Raw genomic sequence first — 19,920 nt, 5'->3', positions numbered from 1 at the left:
ATCGCTTGCTGGACCTGCGGCAACGCTGGAAGAGGATTGTGAGGAAGAGGAGTCAGAGGAGGATTGTAGCTTTGAGGAGGAGGAGGAGGAGCAAGACCAAACACAACAGGCATCCCAGGGTGCTCGTTGTCACCTATCTGGTACCCGTGGTGTTGTACGTGGCTGGGGGGAAGAACATACCTTCAATGACATCAGTGAGGAGGAGGAACGGGAAATGAGTAGCTCGGCATCCAACCTTGTGCAAATGGGGTCTTTCATGCTGTCCTGCCTGTTGAGGGACCCTCGTATAAAAAGGCTGAAGGAGAACGACCTGTACTGGGTGTCCACGCTACTAGACCCCCGGTATAAGCAGAAAGTGGCGGAAATGTTACCCAATTACAACAAGTCGGAAAGGATGCAGCATTTGCAAAATAAATTAAAAAGTATGCTTTACACAGCGTATAAGGGTTATGTCAAAGCACAACGGGAATCTAACAGGGGGAGAGGTGGAAGTCATCCTCCTCCTCCCACGACCACGCCGGCAAGGACAGGACGCTTTAAAGACGTGTTGTTGATGGAGGACATGCGGACCTTTTTAAGTCCTATGCATCGCCACAGCCCTTCGGGATCCACCCTCAGAGAGCGACTCGACCGACAGGTAGCAGACTACCTCGCCTTAACTGCAGATATCGACACTCTGGGGAGCGATGAACCCCTTGACTACTGGGTGTGCAGGCTTGACCTGTGGCCTGAGCTATCCCAATTTGCGATAGAACTTCTGGCCTGCCCCGCTTCAAGTGTCCTGTCAGAAAGGACCTTCAGTGCAGCAGGAGGTATTGTCACTGAGAAGAGAAGTCGCCTAGGTCAAAAAAGTCTAGATTACCTCACCTTTATTAAGATGAATGAGGGATGGATCCCGAAGGGACTGACACTGGGCGATACATTCGATTAAAAAAGGCCTGATGAGATGAGCTGCCTTGGGCTAAAAATGGTCCACACGCTGCTGTATTTTAGCTCTGAATGACGTTTGACTTGCGTGACTTATCCGCCACCAACTAGGGTTCAAGCCGCCATGTTTTAGGGCACTTTCTGCCTGTGAAACAAACATCAATTTTTCTGGACGCTGCTACAGCAGCGGCTGCAACAATACCAAATTTTTCAGGCATGTGTACATGCCTAATTTTTAGGCCCACTGCTGCAAGTGGACTGATTACAATTACAGGGCCTCTAAAGAGTCCTGTATTGTTATTTGTCGTCACTACCTTCCCGCGTCGGGAGTGGGTCATTTGCGCCCCTGCTGCCTTCCTTGCATGTGGTAGCTGTTTGTCAGGGATTTGTCAATCCATATCTGCCAAGTGACCCTATGTAGGAGTAACAGTCCCTATTCTGCTCTGTGTCAGTGTGTATCATGGTCTCTGTGGACAAGGAACAGTCTCTATTCTGCTCTGTGTCAGTGTGTATCAGGGGTTTTGAGGACAGGTGTCAATCCATATCTGCCAAGTGACCCTATGTATATCTGCTGTCAGTACACAGGAAAAGTTTAAATATTTCTTGTTCTACGTTCTCTGCAACTCCACGCACCGACTCATCCAATACGTGAAGATCTGGGGTTTCTCTGACTCACCTCAGTAGTGTATCAAACAGAGTCTGCACTGTGGTAACACGGACATCTTCAGGACATAACTCAACTATTTGCAGATAGGCAGTCTGCAGCTTCTCTTTTTCACCTGTTCTCTTCTTTCTCTTATGCGTATTCTTGTCTATATGCAGGTGGTCTCTTGCCTTTCTTTTAACCAATTCGTTCCTTCCATATGGTTTCATTAGATCTCTGGCATCATTACTTTAAACGCAAATAACGTCATCATAGTTAGTCTCCTCATTATTCACCGGGAAGAGAGTGTTTGCACTGACTACCCACAGCATGCTCTTGCCATTGCCTACTCCACCTTCAACGACAGGGTGCAAGTCCCAAGGAGAAGGATCATTCACTTTATTATCTGTCTTTATTTCACAAGTAGTGCCTGGAACATCCTCATGGGTCACAAGATGTAAATCTGGACTAATGTCAACCCCAGGGTCTGGAAAATCTAAAGAGTCCTGTATTGTTATTTGTCGTCACTACCTTCCCGCGTCGGGAAGATTTCTTGCACAGGGCGCCCAAAGGCCTAAGGCTGGCCCTGCGCATGGGTCAGTGGCTCTGCACCAGACTTCCCTCCAATTGATCAAAGTTAAAGGATTTCAAGTGGACTGATTACAATCACAGGGCCTCTAAAGAGTCCTGTATTGTTATTTGTCGTCACTACCTTCCCGCGTCGGGAAGATTTCTTGCACAGGGCGCCCAAAGGCCTAAGGCTGGCCCTGCGCATGGGTCAGTGGCTCTGCACCAGACTTCCCTCCAATTGATCAAAGTTAAAGGATTTCAAGTGGACTGATTACAATCACAGGGCCTCTAAAGAGTCCTGTATTGTTATTTGTCGTCACTACCTTCCCGCGTCGGGAAGATTTCTTGCACAGGGCGCCCAAAGGCCTAAGGCTGGCCCTGCGCATGGGTCAGTGGCTCTGCACCAGACTTCCCTCCAATTGATCAAAGTTAAAGGATTTCAAGTGGACTGATTACAATCACAGGGCCTCTAAAGAGTCCTGTATTGTTATTTGTCGTCACTACCTTCCCGCGTCGGGAAGATTTCTTGCACAGGGCGCCCAAAGGCCTAAGGCTGGCCCTGCGCATGGGTCAGTGGCTCTGCACCAGACTTCCCTCCAATTGATCAAAGTTAAAGGATTTCAAGTGGACTGATTACAATCACAGGGCCTCTAAAGAGTCCTGTATTGTTATTTGTCGTCACTACCTTCCCGCGTCGGGAAGATTTCTTGCACAGGGCGCCCAAAGGCCTAAGGCTGGCCCTGCGCATGGGTCAGTGGCTCTGCACCAGACTTCCCTCCAATTGATCAAAGTTAAAGGATTTCAAGTGGACTGATTACAATCTCAAAGGGCCTCTAAAGAGTCCTGTATTGTTATTTGTCGTCACTACCTTCCCGCGTCGGGAAGATTTCTTGCACAGGGCGCCCAAAGGCCTAAGGCTGGCCCTGTGCATGGATCAGTGGCTCTGCACCAGACTTCCCTCCAATTGATCAAAGTTAAAGGATTTCAAGTGGACTGATTACAATCTCAAAGGGCCTCTAAAGAGTCCTGTATTGTTATTTGTCGTCACTACCTTCCCGCGTCGGGAAGATTTCTTGCACAGGGCGCCCAAAGGCCTAAGGCTGGCCCTGCGCATGGGTCAGTGGCTCTGCACCAGACTTCCCTCCAATTGATCAAAGTTAAAGGATTTCAAGTGGACTGATTACAATCACAGGGCCTCTAAAGAGTCCTGTATTGTTATTTGTCGTCACTACCTTCCCGCGTCGGGAAGATTTCTTGCACAGGGCGCCCAAAGGCCTAAGGCCGGCCCTGCGCATGGGTCAGTGGCTCTGCACCAGACTTCCCTCCAATTGATCAAAGTTAAAGGATTTCAAGTGGACTGATTACAATCACAGGGCCTCTAAAGAGTCCTGTATTGTTATTTGTCGTCACTACCTTCCCGCATCGGGAAGATTTCTTGCACAGGGCGCCCAAAGGCCTAAGGCTGGCCCTGCGCATGGGTCAGTGGCTCTGCACCAGACTTCCCTCCAATTGATCAAAGTTAAAGGATTTCAAGTGGACTGATTACAATCACAGGGCCTCTAAAGAGTCCTGTATTGTTATTTGTCGTCACTACCTTCCCGCGTCGGGAAGATTTCTTGCACAGGGCGCCCAAAGGCCTAAGGCTGGCCCTGCGCATGGGTCAGTGGTTCTGCACCAGACTTCCCTCCAATTGATCAAAGTTAAAGGATTTCAAGTGGACTGATTACAATTACAGGGCCTCTAAAGAGTCCTGTATTGTTATTTGTCGTCACTACCTTCCCGCGTCGGGAGTGGGTCATTTGCGCCCCTGCTGCCTTCCTTGCATGTGGTAGCTGTTTGTCAGGGATTTGTCAATCCATATCTGCCAAGTGACCCTATGTAGGGGGAACAGTCCCTATTCTGCTCTGTGTCAGTGTGTATCAGGGATCATTAGGATAGGTGTCAATCCATATCTGCCAAGTGACCCTATGTAGGGGGAACAGTCTCTATTCTGCTCTGTGTCAGTGTGTATCAGGGATCATTAGGATAGGTGTCAATCCATATCTGCCAAGTGACCCTATGTAGGGGGAACAGTCTCTATTCTTCTCTGTGTCAGTGTGTATCAGGGATCATTAGGACAGGTGTCAATCCATATCTGCCAAGTGACCCTATGTAGGAGGAACAGTCTCTATTCTGCTCTGTGTCAGTGTTTATCAGGGATCATTAGGATAGGTGTCAATCCATATCTGCCAAGTGACCCTATGTAGGAGGAACAGTCCCTATTCTGCTCTGTGTCAGTGTGTATCAGGGATCATTAGGACAGGTGTCAATCCATATCTGCCAAGTGACCCTATGTAGGAGGAACAGTCCCTATTCTGCTCTGTGTCAGTGTGTATCAGGGATCATTAGGATAGGTGTCAATCCATATCTGCCAAGTGACCCTATGTAGGGGGAACAGTCTCTATTCTGCTCTGTGTCAGTGTGTATCAGGGATCATTAGGATAGGTGTCAATCCATATCTGCCAAGTGACCCTATGTAGGGGGAACAGTCTCTATTCTGCTCTGTGTCAGTGTGTATCAGGGATCATTAGGACAGGTGTCAATCCATATCTGCCAAGTGACCCTATGTAGGGGGAACAGTCCCTATTCTGCTCTGTGTCAGTGTGTATCAGAGGCTTTGAGGACAGGTGTCAATCCATATCTGCCAAGTGACCCTATGTAGGGGGAACAGTCTCTATTCTGCTCTGTGTCAGTGTGTATCAGGGGTTTTGAGGACAGGTGTCAATCCATATCTGCCAAGTGACCCTATGTAGGGGGAACAGTCCCTATTCTGCTCTGTGTCAGTGTGTATCAGGGGTTTTGAGGACAGGTGTCAATCCATATCTGCCAAGTGACCCTATATAGGGGGAACAGTCCCTATTCTGCTCTGTGTCAGTGTGTATCAGGGGTTTTGAGGACAGGTGTCAATCCATATCTGCCAAGTGACCCTATGTAGGGGGAACAGTCTCTATTCTGCTCTGTGTCAGTGTGTATCAGGGCTGGGCTTTGAGGACAGGTGTCAATGTTAGGTGATTTCTGCCCTTTATGGATTAAAAGCAGACTCTGCATCAACTGTGCAATTTTCCATGGGAGTTTTGCCATGGATCCCCCTCTGGCATGCCACAGTCCAGGTGTTAGTCCCCTTGAAACAACTTTTCCATCACTTTTGTGGCCAGAAAGAGTCCCTGTTGTTTTTAAAATTCGCCTGCCCATTGAAGTCAATGGCGGTTCGCGCGGTTCGCCGGTTCGCGAACATTTGCGGAAGTTCGCGTTCGCCGTTCGCGAACCGAAAATTCCGGGTTCGCGACAACACTACTTACCAGTAGTCAACATTAAAAATTAAGGCAAACACTTTCAAACAGTATTCCAGATACTATGCATTTTTGTTTCTACTAATGGCAGCCCCCATATGGTTAATGCAAATAAAAGAATGTGAGATTTCAGGCCCAGTCGACCTGTGTACCTACTCTTCAGGCCAAAAACACAACTCTTGTTTGATGTTTAACCATATTACAGATTTTAAAGATTTGGCAGTCATCAGGCAGTTCACAACACCTTTTTTCAGCACTCTTTATGTCTAGAATTATTACTGGGGCTGCCATTGGTAAACACTACATCTATTGGCTTGTCCATTTCAATGTTCTCCTGCTGATCCACCCTCCTCTGTGGTTCTGTTTCCCCGAACACCATCTCTTACTGCTTTTTTAAAGGCAACAGACAAGATGCCTTGTAGTTTAACTTTTGCCCTGATAAAAGTGACATTGGTTAAAACATAATGGGGACATCACACTCATGCTATAGTGTTGTTAGTTTAATCATAGCACATCTCTATCATAACACCAAGTGTTATCAATATGTTTAATATATAGAGCTCTGTTTTGTAGTAATACCAAATGCTGTCACAACAACATGTATCATGATCACATATGTTATTGAGATCCTCTTAATTTATGTGCACTTTTTTAGAAAAATAGTGTATAGTGTGAGTGATATGGCCTTTACCTTCAAGAACAAACACATATGTAAAGGAATAGAGCATTTGATCACATGTACAAACTTAAATTCATATTTCCAAGACACCAGAGATGGAAAACCTTGGTAATAAGAAAAAACACGCACCTCAGAATTCATACACTTTTGCAGGCCATCCTGAAAGAGAATGTCTCTAAAGGTCTGACCTAGTGAAACATTGACCTATAGTTAGAACAAACTTGAAAATCAAGAGTTGGGTGTATTAGGGTGGTAAATATCACATACTATATGAGCTAATTTAAAGAATGTTCAAATAACATAGTTATAGAATTAGGGGTCTTCATTATGACCATCTCAAACATAATATCACTATATATAACAAATATCAGGACCTTGTTGTGAAAACAACCCAGTTCAACTTTTAGATTATACTTTTTTTCAAATCCAGTGTATAATTGTAGCAGACTGTTATATCAATCAGGAGTCAATAAATGTAGAACATCTGCAAAGACTGCAACACAATCTATAATTCAGATAGCATATATATAATAATAAAGGAACTTTAGCTCTAATGGCAAAACATTATAATTATTATGGATAAGTACTGTTTACAAGTAACTAGTAACATCTTTCAAACCGCAGTAAAATAACTGAAAATATATGTTTTTGTAAACATTAGAGATGATATGATGATGATTGCCAAAAGTTGTATGTTAAATGCAAGTAACAAAACACCATCATTAAACAACTGTTTCTAGAATGCTGTGCGTGCTGACATCAGATGTCCAGTATACACAGAACTCATGTTCTCAGCTGGTTCTCTCAATGATGCCCCAATGATGATGCAGAAGATTGTTACACATCTGGAAGCAGGGGCAGGTGGAACTCTGCATGTGCAGTGTTTCATAGCAAAATGGTGCATAGAGAAACTGCATACATCATAGTCATCTCAAATTATGTTCATGGAGATGGAGTAAACCTTTAAGTTGTTGTATATGGATATAGTTATAAAGTCTCTTTAGATATTACTCTAAACCAGTGGTTCCCAAACCAGTTCTTGTGGCTTAGCAACAGTTATGTGTTTCTCTTTTTATTCCAAATGCTGTTAAAACTTGGACTTTTGCATGGCCATGAGTAATTGTTTGGGATCCACTGCTCTACAGATAGTATAGTAGGATAATATATACCCACATTACAAACATTTGTATAACAGCTACCATGATAAAAACACACCATTTGTACTACATTTAAAATATCAGACATTAAGGCAAAACCAAAAATGGTAATCTTAGTAAGATATATAGTTGCTTAATATAGACCCAAATCCTCTATAGAAGTTGGCATTTTCTGGAGAATTATTTTACAGGCCAATTTCGAATGTGAATGCTTCAATGCTACACGCAGTATGTACTGCTCAACTTTCAAAATGTATTGTGAAAAAAGTAGGAATGATCAACACATACATTGTTACCTATGGATACACAACTGAGAGAGTTAGGGCTATAAAGTTATTAATCTTAAATTCCTTTAGGACAAGAGATTGGACAAATTCTATGATATCTCTGACACAGTATCCCCCATAGAGGGGTTAAAGGACAACATGGACCAGGCCAATAATCATGTCACTGAAAATGAAATGCCAAAGTCATAGATACTTTACATTCTGTTTTTTTTTTTTAATTCTTTATTTTTCTTGTGCATTAGATTACAAAACAGAGTATTCTGTAGCGCCACAACAGCGGTTACAGGCATTTCAGCGGCATACATGGTCACGGCAAAGATAAACTGCACATTTTATTTTTTATAAGTAAATATAACGCGCTAAGAACATTGTTAAACTAATAAACATGATAAATACTCGTTTGCGTCACACTTCTGTTGTGTTGAGTCACGAGTGTATCGACAAGCTTAGATTATGAAACATAATATAATTTCACTTCACTCAGAGATAAGTAAGTACAGGTATACAATGCCTGACTAGTTAATATGTATATATAAGACATCTTAGCATGATTACACACATTCTGCCGAGTTATCAAGAGTGGCATTTTTATTATGCTAAGCTAGCTAAATTAATTATATCAGTGCATCATTACACCTGCCCTATGGTAGTGCCCTTTGCTGTGTAATCTTTTGCTGGTTATTATAATAAGTAGCGGGGAGATTCAAACTTTGAGCTACGCGTCAGGGTCATGTATTCCGCTCTAAGGGGTAGTTTTTCCTACCATTAAACGGTGTTAGGTCTTGTTATAAATCTGACTAAATTATCAGCGTTCTGTATATTCTGGGTCAATGTTTATAATAATAATTGTGTACGTCCGTGTCGTGCAAGCAGTCATATGTAAGTCTTGTCGTCTTAAGCTGCTGCTTTACATAAGTAATTATGTGTCATTTCGCTATTCCCTCGCATGTCACCCCGTGGGTCCTCTTAACCGACAGGGGGGGTTAGTGTGTCATACTGTGGTATCAAAGAGTAATAAGAGCGGAGAGGTGGCCGCGTGTGCGGTCACCATGGTAAAATAAAACGTATTTCGACTGATCACTAGAGATAACAAAAACAATATAAATTAGGCTGAGAAAGGGCTAGGTAAATGGTAAGTCAAAATGGTGAGTCAAAATGCCAAATAATTATGGCTAAACAATACATTATGCACTGTCCCAATAGAGTCAGGAAAACAGTTCGTGGGTCATTCCGGGTCTCTAGGTGCCGGCTCCTTCAGAAGGTTCCTGCCTGTGTCGTCGCGGCACAAAAGTTGATACCCATTCAGGGTCCCAGCTGTGTGGAAGCTTTGTGGTCGTCTGGGGTGCCGTGCGGTGCATGGTGTCCTGTGGTAGGCCCAAAGCCTGAAGTAAGTCCCGTGCTCACCTAGAGGTCGTGTACCACATGTTTGTCTTCGCCCCTCTGGATTAGGAGGGAGCGGTCAGGGCGCCATCTGTATGGTATGTCCCTTTGTCTGAGTAACGTTGTGAAGGGTTTTAACGACCCCCTCCAGGCCAACGTGCCTCCCATGAGATCCACAAAGAAAGACAAGGCGTGGCCCTCAAACGTGAGTTGTGCCCGGTTTCTAGCCGCTGCCAGGGTTGCGGCCCTGTCCTTTCTGTGTTGAAAGCGAATTATTAGGTCGCGGGTAGCCGTCGCTGTACATTCTGTTTTTAATTTTGCAACTTGAACTTTTGGCAACTTGAAGGGGCTAAGACTTCTGACTTACCAAATAGCTAAAACAAAATCCCAAGACTAAAATCAATCTTCATGAAAGTGCAAATATGAAAAATACTTGCATATTAGGTTCCAGTTTGCTCTGCCAGCAACCTGAATATAAATATACGTTGGGCAGACAGTGTTACTTGTTAAAAAGAACATGATGCAGTTAAGTATTACACTTGCTTTAATTTGGCTTTGGCATGTAAAATTAAGTTGAATTTATTACTTCATGATACAAGCAGCCATTGTTTACAAATCCATATACCTTATCTGTTTTGGGTTTTTTCTTACCAAATAAACAGGATAAGTCATTTAAATGTGAACTTGTATTAATTCCAAGCAGATTTAACATTTTAGGCCAAGTTAACCAAACTTACAACAGCTTATTTTAAATCTCATTTCTTCTTTTTGCAGCTTCTCACTAAAGAACTTGCTGTGAGATTGTTTCTTGTTGGCTATTTTGGCATTACATTTGAAATTAACATTGACTTCCCAACAATTCTCACTTTATTAAATAAGCTGGGAGTGTTTTTTTTTTCCTGTGCTTTACTAGTAAGTTGCTAGTCAGTGAGAGGTCTTTATCTTTGCAAGCAGATATTACTGGTAGTGAGCCTGCAAAAATAAAAAAAAGTTGAGAACCACTTGGTACTTTATAGCTTGGTACTTAATAGCTACTACTAGCCTTTATAACACCTTTATTACAAATCCCTACCTCTGTGTTTGCTGCATGTGAAAATAATGTATTTTACTTTTGTTCTTCTCACATGCCTGAAATGGTAAGCCTATTATAGGACAGTAGGTGGGGATATGTGATATCATATGCACAACTGAACACCTGGCTGTCTGCTATAAACACCAGGTCCAAGAAAAGTAAGAAGACAAACAGGGAGGAAACCGGGATGGGGACAGTAATGCATAAGATAGAAAAGTAGGTATTGGCCAGTAAATAGCGTGACGGCAGTGGCTTTGTGGAAAAAGTGATAGTAATATAGTGGGAGGTTTGCCATTATTAGTATGATTGGAGTAGTTTGGAGAGCAATTGACATTGACAGAGTTGGTTAATAGAGTATGTGACATGGAGTAATTGAATATATAGGATATGGGACATGGAAGGAGGTAACCTATAGGGTATGTAACATGGAGGCAACTTATAGGGTATGTTACATAGAGGAAGTTGATAGGGTATGTAGCACGGAGGAATTTAATAGGGTATGCAACATGGAGGATGTTGATAAGATATGTAATAGAGGGAGTTAGTAGGGTCTGTGACATGGAGGGAGGGAGTTTATAGGGTATGTGACATGTAAGGAGTGAGTTTTTAGGATATGTAACATGGCGGAATTTAATAGGGTATATAAGAAGAAAAGAAGGCAATATATGAGGCTCAGTAAACTCTGATGTGAAGTGGCTAATCACTACATGAGTTCCACTGGCAATTAGGAATTTTTTAAAAATGGGCCTAACCTATCCTGCCTAACTTGCTTAAGCATAATACTTCTTATGCAACTCATATTATTACCTTCTCATATACTATTATCTTCTGGTCACTGAAAGAAGGTACAACCATTGAGACCTTTGTGCTGCATGTTCTGGATTTCCATTAAGAGACTGATCATTCCCTGTGTAACCCTTCTAAAAAGTGGCGTGATAAGCATACAATAAACTCTTGACCTGTTAAAACAAGCTACATCATTCTATCATGGAGCATATACTACCACATAAGTAGAAAAGAGACCTATTTATACAGCCATGAGAGGTTTGGTTCCTGTACTCTCTGCATTGAGCTGGAGTAACTAGCTCATTAACTAATGCTGCTGTGGTTCAACAAAATTATGCATTGTTAGAGAATCAATATGCCCTGTATTGAACTTTTGACAAAAACTTTAGGAAAATATGCTAAAATAATTAAATTTTACAGTACTCAAAATAAAGATTACCTTATTTTGTATTGAATGATTCATTGTTCATTGTAAGAATCATGATAAAAAGCAGGAAATGTCGAACAATTGCATATATAGTTAATCAGAGGCAATGCAATATCTATATAAACTTTGTTTTAACAGTTTAAACAGTTATTACAGATGTAATTCCGAGGATTTTTATTTCGTCAAGAAACCATGATCAATGCTTCGTGTTAGATCAGATTTTGATTGTAAAAAAATGAGCCTATTCTTTTAATAAGTCATTACTCAAAGGACTTACAAGTTCTTTAAATCAAATCACTTTTTCCCAGATAAAATCACCAATTTTTAAGGGTATTGTTTCATTGCCAAAACAGAGTTTATTTTTAATTTTATTTATTTATTTATTTATTTATTAAAAATTCTTAAGAAACGCAGTCTTATTACCCATAGGGTCTCATAGGGTATTGCTTTTCAATAACATTATGTAAATGTACATGTATTTGTCTGTCTATATGGGCATATCAGAAAAATTCAATTCAGTTGGCTTTTCCAAAAATGAAACTTAGTTCGGGACCCCCGACTTCTGTTCATTTGATGGTTCAGCTCCTATGAACATCGTCCATGAAAAATAAACAGAAAAACGATTTAGACAAACAAAATAAAATAGAACAAAAATGGTCCGATTGGTGTACTGGAAAATATATACATAATATAAATGTTAGTTATTAAGTGAGAAAAAATAACCAATAGAAGGAAAGCTATAGTAAATATATAATCTATAAATATATTTTCAATTGTCCTTTTTTATTCCTCTATTGGTCGCTTCACACTTGAACTGCAAATCAGAACAGCTACTGCGGCAATTGATATGTCAATTAAACTTCTCTCATTAGACCATTGGAACTTTCAGCTCTAGGCTCTAGGCCCATTAAACTCTCAATCCAGCAAGACTTTTACAACAGTAATAAAGCTACCAGTAAAATTGGGTAGGGTGGTACTGTGCTGTGTTTAGGGCTCCTTGCAGTCACATAGTGCAGTATGTCATATGAAACCATAATATACTCCTTAAAGTAGTGTGTGTATGTGTGACACTGAGGTTGATTATATTGAATTTCTCTAGATATCAGAGATGGCATTTACTGTTTTATTAGTTTTAGGGTTGTTGTCATGTTTAGGGTTGGTGTTGGCATGAAGTTTTGTGTTAGGGTTGCTGTAAGTACTTTTGTGCAGACGTTAGGGTTCATTCAAATTTAGGGCAGACCTAAGATTACACTTACCATGGTCAAATACTGTTTGCTGTTTTGGTTAAAGGGTACATTAAAATAATGAAATTGTATATAAGTTACAATGTTTAAAATAAACGGTAAATAGAAGTTGCCATGAAAAGGTATAACTTCAATTCATCTCGGGCAAAATGACAAATGTTTGTTCTAGCTCTGCAGAAGATAATTTGTTCCCTGTAATGCATGGTGGTTGTTTAAGGTTTAAACCTCAATTAATGGGAATACTGTCATGGATAACAATCCCAGCAATATGCCAATATGCCTATTGAAATACCTGGCAGATAACATTTAGTGCATGTGTGGGTATCTATCTATCTATCTATCTATCTATCTATCTATCTTAGTAGCTTGCACTCCAGGGAGACTTTTGTAGAGCCCAGTGGCAAAGGTAGATATGGGTGTAGAAACAAGCGCACTCCTGGGACTTGGTTGAAGTAGTAAACTTTAGCTTTTATTTATTCCATATAAAAAAGTATAAGAGTAGTTCCAGAAATAAAAAGAGTGCCCACCGAAGGGTAAAGGGAGAAAAATGAAGATATGTTAGTAGTGGGAGTGGAGGGAGGGTCATGTAAATTGCTAGACCATAGACGGTGTGGAGTAAGGTAAGGGTTCCCTTTAAGTAGGGAAAATACATGCCCATCCCACAATTCTAGGTCAAATGGCCTTAATACTTGTGTTAGGGGCAAAAAGGGCCCACCCAAGGGTAAAGGGAGACCAGACTAATGGAAGGGTTGAGTCCTGATTTTCTTGATTAATGTTCTGACACTTTATCATGAATGAGATATATATGTGTTTGTGTTTAAGTTTAAGGTGGCAAAAGTAAACCGTAGTAACGAAATGATAGCAAATGTTGTTAATGTGCTGTACTAATACTCGGCTAGAGAATACGTAAGCAAAAGGGGCGTAGATGAGCCTGTATCATAATTTAAGAAAAATGGTAGAATGTATACGTGCACGGGTCAAACATAAAGAGGCAAGCTTTTTGTTGGCCCATGTATCGTTAAATAAGCAAGGAAATTTAGGTTTTGCGTGCCCCGATAAGAGTGATAAGGCTGAGTGATACCTGTTGACTAACTTGTCGTGGTAAACATAGAGGCAACGAAGGACCACTTTCCTGTGACCTGAAATTAGTAAGGAATGGAGAGACTTAGGTGACAGCAATCACTGGGAGACCACTAAGGGTCCAAACTTGAAATACCTTATAACATGGAGAGGGAATACCGTGTACAAATGATAATCTGGAATCTGCCATACACGTGAGCCATACAATGACTAAGGTAATGTAGTAAATATATAAGAAACTAAACAAATATATACCTTGCACAATTGAGGGGTTAATACCATAGCTGACTGGTGCAATGTCGTAGAACAAGATTTATATAAGCAATTATAGCATATACTATAACATAGCAATGATTGATGCAAGGGTCATGTTGATAAAACCAACATATAAATGGGAGAAATTACTCAGAGTAGAATAGGTGGAGCAATGGAAGAGTAGCAATATGGGATAAACAGAAATTTTAAGTAACTAGGGTAGACAGAAATTACGTAGACAATAAAAATTGGACGGATAATTTCAGTAGAATTGTAATTGAGTTAACAAGTGTTTTGGAAGCCAACCATCAGCTGAATATATGAGTAGTGAATTTGCCCTGAATGATCAAAACATAGTTGTAGAAACAGTTAACTAAGCCATGGTTGGCCAGCCATAGTGGCTTCTATGAGTATGAGGAGAAGTGGCTTAACTTAATGATGACATATTAGCATAATAATATGATAATATAACAATGACCTGGAACCCAGACCACTTCATTAAGCTGAAGTGCCTATAGTGGTCCTTTAGTATTGACTTATGCAACGTATGCTTGACTGTATATTGAGAACCTAGCGAGGGTCAGCATAAATATACAAGCCCCTTGGAAAGTAATGGGTTTTTTTTAACACCCCATGACTTAATACATATTAGTATAACAGAAGGAACCTCATAGTTCCTGCCACATTACTGCTTTAAACTTATAACTGTATTATAGTATAATAAACGAGATATAAGTGAAAGCAGTAGTCCTAAATTATGAATCTAGTGGTATGATAAAATATACGAGGAGTATGTTAGAGGTCACTAAGCTCGGCGGCCCCGTGTTCATGCTGGTACCTGGCGGCCCTGTGTTTGTGCTGGAGCCTTGGGGCCCCGTGTTTATGCTGGAGCCCGGCGGCCCTGCCTCTGTAACATATAATACCGCATTATTAAAGTCATCTGAGCCCATATGTGGCCAATGACCTGGGACCTCCTTGAGGGTAGAAAACAAATCTAAGTTAAAACAGTAGGCCTATTTAAGGCAAGAGAGTATACTAAACAGAGTCGCATTAAAGTAAGCAGTGTGGGAAGCCATCAGCAGGTGATTTATGATAAGGAGCCTAACCTTAGTAATTCATGAGGATATACACCAAGTCGAGAATTTTAGATAATGTTCTATACTGAACTAGTGATAGCGTCTCATCACTAGTTAAGTGTCCAAGACCCGGATTACCCTGAAAATAGAAACATATACAAGACACAGTATTCCTATATTAGAAATGGAATAGTAGTAACATAAGTGCAAAGAGCCTAGAACATACAGTGTTGACACGATTAAGCAGTATGGGGAATTGGCCAGCAGGTGAATTAGGTTAAAGAACTGAGACTTAGTAGTATGAGTATAGGAATACGCCAGGTGAGCCTTAGAGGTGTAATTGAGTGAAATCTTCATATAGAAATCATGTTTATCTAGATGAACATATAAGGAGAATGAGGAGTAATGTAATGGATAGTGAAATTGAGGTCCCAAACGAAAGAGGGGGACCAATACGAGAAGGACAATTCCTAGCGTTGGGAATGTGTACATCATATAAGAGAACAATATTACATGGCATTCAAGCCTAAAACCGGGGTGATGTAGTATAGAATTGAGAGTGTAAGTGATTTATGAAAGCAACATTTATTTATAGGATAGGCTTACACCAGAAGAGTGTTATAGAGGCGTATTTAAAAATCTGGAAGCTAATTAATGAAAAACAAAACTGCGTGTCGGAAGTATGATACATAATCGTGGGGTCATCCGTGGACCCTATTCCTAATATAATCCCGTTCAAGTGTAGGAGCAAAACTGCCCTGCAAACTGGTGGCTAATCTTAGAGTTCCCTATAGATGCAGATAATAGCCCGTGATCTATTAAAATGACTGGACTAACGGCGTAGAGAGCATAGTATATGCTAAAAGATGTTAGTGAAGTAGTGTCGACTTTAGATTAAGGTGTTTTAAGAAACCAATATAATATGTATAGGATAGATAAATCCTATACGGTTCACATTAGCAGCAGTTTGGATGGGGGGGAGGTGGTCATGAGAATATGTTTATGTAAATCACTATATATATTTTTTTTCTATAATTGTCGTCGAAAGATTAGATTGCATGTTATCATTACAAGTTAACATTGTTCGCAACTAGCATCAGACAACTTCCTAGCAAGTAAAATACGTAAACTAGTGAAACGTAAAGCAATAAGCACCAGGTCCTATAATGAAAATATATACCATGTACCCACCTAGATAATATTTAGCTAGGAGTAGAACTGCCTAAGACATATTAACAAAATAAAGTAACGATATGACAGGAAACGGAGCAGAAAGTTATCATGTGATAAAGTCCTGGATTAGACTTTATACAGTAACCATTGATACAGTACACTTTGTAGCGATTGAATTGAAACAAGCTATATAACCAAGTTGATTTGTACCAGAGTATGCTGTGACATTACTCATGCCCTAGTAGGTTAAAGTAATATGTAGTGCTGATAAATGCTGGCTTTTATCCATCTATATTGCTTACAGTTAAGCTGGTCATTTAAATTAGGAAAGCGCGGGAGTTTTAAAACACAGACATTCCTTAGTGTACATCTAGGTAAGCTGATCATAAGGATTAGGAAGCGAGTGATGGAAAGGTTCGCCTACCTCTCCAAGGCTAAATGCCGATGACAGGCTATATTAAACTCCAGGGAGCTTATCCTGAACCTGCAGGGGGGCAGAGGTACCAGTTGTAAATTATGGAACAGCGGCGATCAGCGGACATGTGGTGAAGTCTGTTGTTGGTAACTACACAAGTCGGGTCACTTACCACTGGATCTCCTCCTAATGGAGTATCACAGTTGGCGGGGGAGATGCTGTGTCAGGCACCTGGTGTCCCAGCATGGCCAGGTTCGGTGTCCTACGCTAAGAACCATGTGGAGAAACAGCATAATGGCAACCCACATGTGACCCGGAAGTAGTCACATGCGAATCGCTAGACCACAGAAGGGGTGGGGTAAGGTAAGGTAAGGGTTTCCTTTAAGTAGGAAAAGTACATGCCCCTCCCACATTTACAGGCCAAACGGCCTTAATACATATATAAACTGTGTAATCTGAAAGGCCCTCTGCACTACTATTGTAAAAAGTGCTTGTTTAACCAAGTGACCTTATGGAAAGCTTAAATTAATCTGAACTCTATCATCAATACGGTCTTTTAATCACACATTTCTATGTAAACATTGGTGTGGTGTGGTTTGCTGTTTCCAAGATCTGGCATCAACTTCCTAGCACAACCAAAGTCATAAAGATCACTTATCATCTCCATTGTTATTATAGGACTAACAATTAAATCTATTGACCATGTCTAAATTGTTGACCATTGTTGAGCTGTTTGTTAATGCAAGTTCTTTCAAAAAAGTAACCAATGAGAATATGAACAACAGGGATTTCATATTCATAAGCTTATAAATCATGCGGTTGAATTACTATTTGAAGTCAAGCACAGAAAGAGGGTATAATTTGAACAGTCTGTTTACATTAATTTGAAGCTTGTAACGAAACAGAAAAAAAAAGTGTTAAAATAATATACAAATACAGATTGGAAAGGACCTTAAAATACTAAATTATAAAAACGAGTGGTTGATATTGTTACTAAATTGTTTGTGGTTGACCCCAACTAGGCCTGTATACAGCAGAAAAAGTTAAAAATTAATATATATTTGTATATCTAGAAGTAAATGGCTATGAGTATGAATACAACTTAATGAAGTATGTTCTTTATGAAGTAATGTAACAGAATTGTATATTCATTACACCACTAAATAGAAGAACCATGAAAATGTCTAAAGCCATTCATAATTAAGTCATTTTAGAAAACTGATGACTTTATGCAATATTCTTTTTTAATGGAGGTCTAACTCAACCTATCAGCAGTACAATAAATCATGAATCTGTTTTATTTCATAAATTCTGAAAAGCTAAAAGTCAGGTCAAAGAGCTGATAGTTCAGTATGTAATTACGGAACACAAGTCAAATTTAACTGATGAATCAACACAAAACTATATTTGTGAACATTTGTCTACAGATATGCTAAATATTACTCAGATCAGTTGCTAAGAAACATAAACAAAACAGTGGAAAAGTTGTAAAGTCTAACAAAATTGCTTTACTTGGATATAGTATCATCCATTTTTTTGAAGTTCTTAAACATGCAATAAAAGTACTCTGGCAAATTCATGGCCATCAGCCAACATACTAGTATATCACAGTGACATTGGTATGTAGCAATGTTCACCTTCAGTGTGTGTGTTTAATACCAAAACCAACACAAATGATTTGAAAAGAATGCATGGCCTTTTAAATTTGCTGGATGGACTGTGCAGAAGCTGTTTGACATAATCAATAATGCCTTAGTTAACACATTTTTTCCACTGTAAACAGGATTGATTTGTTTTAAACGATACCAGTCTGTCATTACTTATTGACAGCTCATTTTGTGTTTTCTTTGCTTGAGTTGTCAGTAATATAAATTTAGAAAAGTGTATGTTATACTAAATATTTATTAATGCATTTTAAATTTGCCAATTGATGATCTACACCTGTTAATATACATTCATAGACTGCTACTATGAATATAAATTACCTCCAAAACTCGTGCTTCCAGGCAACTTAGGTCAGGTTGTTTTGTGCACACAGATTCTTGTCACTAAGGGGTTACATACTCCTGTTGATCTAATAGAGTGTCGGCATGATGTTAACAAATGTTCTACACTGTTTTAGCAATATCATGACCACTAAGCAAAAATCGTTCCTGCCCACTTTTGGAGTCCCAGATTTATGATTAAGTGCAATTTAGCAGCAGCTCAATCATAATGGACAAGACAGCACGATATGCAGTTGAAGCACTTACATGTTTATTATCCTTTCCAAACAGATCGAGTAATGCTGTCCATTATTGCCTCCTGCTGCAATGATGCAAAACAGCATCCCCCATTACATTTGGAATACAGATAACTGTATTCCAATTCACCACAAATGCTGCCCATAGTATTGTATAGCACCTGCACAGCCCTCTACAATGTGCAGAAATCCAAGCACATTAGATCTGATCTAGAAGGCACATCTCAAGGATGAAATAAATCATAATGGAAGCTCATTTGACCATCACAGTCAAAGACACCAATAAGAAGAACTGACATCAAACGAAAAGACTTAAACACATACAACTCTTGAGTTCTAAAGTGCTCATATCCCCCATCCCCTTTCCCACTCATTAAAGGCAACTCTGAACTGACAGTGCACATGAAGTTGCAAAGCTGCACATGCCAATGAATGTGAATTGCAATATAAAACACCTGCACAGTCTGATCGAAGGATCACAGAAATAAAATATATATATATTTAATCACAAACACTATTTAGGAGATATAGATATAAAAATATTACCAGATAGTCCTGCAGGTTCACTACTGCAATTCTATGCGGTAACTTCTAACCGCCTGCCCCTCTCTCTGCCACGTTTAGTGTTCCAGGAGTTGAACAGCACAATGATATCCCATAGCACAATCTACAACAGGGTACCTCTTCCCCTCTAAAGTCCTCCAGTACAGGAACGTGAGCGCTCTGTTACTATTAAAGCAAGCCACCCGCAGCAGCTCTGTGTATTGTAGAAGCTGCTTCGGAATCAAGACAGGACGCAGACTGAATGAGAAGGACGTCCAATCCCTGGGCTTCCAGCTAGAACGCTTACATGCATAGCAGATTGGGAGCTACCACTGCGCTACAAGGCCAGGGAGAACGTCTAGAGCAGAGCAGAGCCCAGACGTGATACACAGTCTCAGCTTCAGTGCCTTGATAGCCGCTGCTCTGTTTAGCTTCTGAACCTAGGAACGCTCAGACCGGCAACCTTCCTTTCCGTCGTCTTTTGAACCTTAGAGAGCTACTGCTCTAGACGAGTCGGTCAGCTTCAGGACCCAGGACAGCTCCCTCTCTATTCACAACCAGTTAAGCCTCTTCAAATCGCTGGGCTGCTTCTATATCTTCTCTCGGCTTCTGAAACCCCGGACAGCTAGTCAACT

The 19,920-nt window shown here is 40.4% G+C and overlaps 1 protein-coding gene across 1 annotated transcript in view; it reads right to left on the bottom strand.

Moving 5' to 3' along the window:
- Positions 1–19,530, bottom strand: part of TENM2 (teneurin transmembrane protein 2) — a 2,177,747-nt gene extending 2,158,217 nt beyond the window's left edge. Inside the window, exon 1 of the mRNA XM_063447436.1 lies at positions 19,289–19,530. The gene's annotated coding sequence lies outside the window, so the exon portion shown is untranslated. The remainder of the gene's footprint in view (positions 1–19,288) is intronic.
- Between the last annotated feature and the right edge of the window lie 390 nt (positions 19,531–19,920).

This window comes from Pelobates fuscus, chromosome 3, assembly GCF_036172605.1.
Source record: "Pelobates fuscus isolate aPelFus1 chromosome 3, aPelFus1.pri, whole genome shotgun sequence".
Lineage (NCBI taxonomy): Eukaryota > Metazoa > Chordata > Amphibia > Anura > Pelobatidae > Pelobates > Pelobates fuscus.
This window is presented reverse-complemented; position numbering and strand designations above follow the sequence as displayed.